Source organism: Phoca vitulina, unplaced genomic scaffold (genome assembly GCF_004348235.1).
Source record: "Phoca vitulina isolate PV1807 unplaced genomic scaffold, GSC_HSeal_1.0 scaffold161, whole genome shotgun sequence".
In the NCBI taxonomy this organism is placed as follows: domain Eukaryota; kingdom Metazoa; phylum Chordata; class Mammalia; order Carnivora; family Phocidae; genus Phoca; species Phoca vitulina.
In genome coordinates this window covers 139,837-142,241 of record NW_022589864.1, presented here as the reverse complement: position 1 = coordinate 142,241, position 2,405 = coordinate 139,837, and the positions used below count along the sequence as shown (strand labels likewise).

Below are 2,405 nucleotides of genomic sequence, written 5' to 3'. Positions count from 1 at the left end.
AACTCTAGAGCATGTAAACCATCCTGTCCCCATTATAGGAGGGGTTCCTCATTCCGCATGAGCCTGCCCACTCTGTCCTCCAGGTTGTTCAGGGGGCAGTATGTCCTGTGGGGATGAGCACATGCCCAGATCCGGGGGCTCACTCGCAACCTGTACATGCTCTTGGACACCTCACAGACCCTCTACAATTCTGGGTGTAGGTTTACATTTCTTTATGGGATAACAGGACACCTATCCAGCAAAATTTGTGTGAATATGTAAAAACAAAGTGTCACGTGGAGGCCAAGTACATACTCTGGACACTTACACAATGAAAAATCATATTTTTTTCAAAAGTGGTCAATACCACCAAAACAAAGGCAGTTACATCTGCTCTGGTCACTGCCCTCTATGTTCACATAGATCCCAAGCTGATTATATAGTCAGAGGACTTGCAAATAGGGCCCTCCCTCTGCTGATTAAAACAGCCCAACCCTGAATCTGCAGCTGGGAGAGGAGCCCCAGCCCCAGGATTCCCAGGTGTTCCATTCAGTGATCAGGACAGAACACAGACAACTCACTATGGAGTTCTTGCTTGGCTGGGTTTTTCTTTTTGCAATTTTGGAAGGTAATTTATGGTGAACAAGAGACATTGAGTATGTGAGTGGATATGTGTGAGAAAAACAGTGGTTGTGTGACAATTTCCTGACCAGGATGTCTTGTGTCTGCAGGTGTCCAGTGTGAGGTGCAGCTGGTGGAGTCTGGGGGAGACCTGGTGAAGCCTGGGGGGTCCCTGAGACTCTCCTGTGCAGCCTCTGGATTCACCTTCAGCAGCTACTACATGTACTGGGTCCTCCAGGCTCCAGGGAAGGGGCTGCAGTGGGTCACCTATATTTGCACTGGTGGAAGTAGCACATACAACTATGTGAAGGGCCGATTCACCATCTCCAGAGACAACGGCAAGAACACGCTGTATCTGCAGATGAACAGCCTGAGAGCGAGGACACTGACATGTATTACTGTGCAAACAACACAGTGAAAGGACTTCAGTGTGAGCTAAGACACAAATCTCCCTGCAGGGACACAGGAAGGGCTGGGCTCCAGGGGCGCTCAAGTCACCAGGGGGGGCTCAAATCACCAAAGGGCACTCAGGACACCAGGGGGTGCTCAGGACATCACAGACAATTAGATGAAACTCAGGAGCAGGTGGATTGGGTGCCAGGGGGCTTCCTTTTGAGATCACGGATTTCCTCTTTAGGCTCTCATCTGCCCGCAGAGATATTTCATGTTTTCTCTGCCATCTTTAACTTTTCATATTCTCCGTGCAGCCAACCAAACGAGGTAAAATTTTCTACATATAAATGAGATCTCATCACTCATTAGGGAAGTTTCCTTAATCAACCTCTTCTATGTCCCTTTTTTCCTTCATCAGAAAAGGACACTCTGGGAATTCCCATCTTTCATGAGAACCACCTGCACAGCCCACACTCTCTGCATGCTGAGTGCCTGTTCTCTGCCCTCATCAGGCACACACTATCACCACATGGATATGAGCATCCCCCCAGTACTTCTGCCACAACTGGTCATCATCTTCCAGGCTGCAGTGTATCCTTTGACTCATTTTCCATGTCGGTGGACACTGGTGATCAGGAAGTGCCCCTCTGTAGGCATCGCTCCATCTCCTGGATGGAAAAGCAGCCCACCTGATGGGAGGGGCTCTCAGATTTCCCCATGAAACAGGGGGGATGACAAGTCAGAAAGGAAAACCCATCCACGTCCTGCCGGGTCCTGTTCTGGGGTGGAGGGGCGGTGGTCCATGAGAAAACCTTGGGCGCTGTGTCTGAAAAGTGTATCCTGGTATCCACACAGGGAATCCACGTGAATCCTGAGATCCAGCTGGCAGAGCCCAGATCCCTGCACACCCTGTGCTGTCCCTTGAGTATCCCACAGAAACCCAACCTGACCTCACTCTGTCCTGCTTCTGACTTCTCTCTCAACCTGTCCGGGACCCTGAGCCCCATGGGGCTGGAGCACTGTCACTCTTCCCAGAACCCCACCAAGTGCCAAATGGAGAGTGAGTCTCAATAATGAACATCTACCATGATGGTAGAGCCCTAAAATGTGGTTGAAATGGGGATCTATGGCCTAAACTATGATCCAGAAGAAAAATAATATATCAACTACTGATGAGACAATACTAACATTTCCTCTCATGTCCCTGCTTTTGTCCCATTGTTTTGATCTGTGTTTCCCTAGAGAATTCATAAATAACTTCTGGGATGCTTGCTGTCTTGATTCTCCATGAAACAAGCACTGATTCCCAGGCTTCAGAGGAGTCACAGGAATGGCTGTTCCACTCAGAGTCCTTCTGTTCTTGTAACATCCAAGGGAGAGCTGTGTAAAATTGATCTTCTGTCCCTGGGGTG

At 49.2% G+C, this 2,405-nt stretch overlaps 1 pseudogene; it reads left to right on the top strand.

The window, feature by feature from the left end:
• Positions 1-561: 561 nt before the first annotated feature.
• LOC116628978 lies at positions 562-1,686 on the top strand (annotated as a pseudogene).
• Positions 1,687-2,405: the final 719 nt, after the last annotated feature.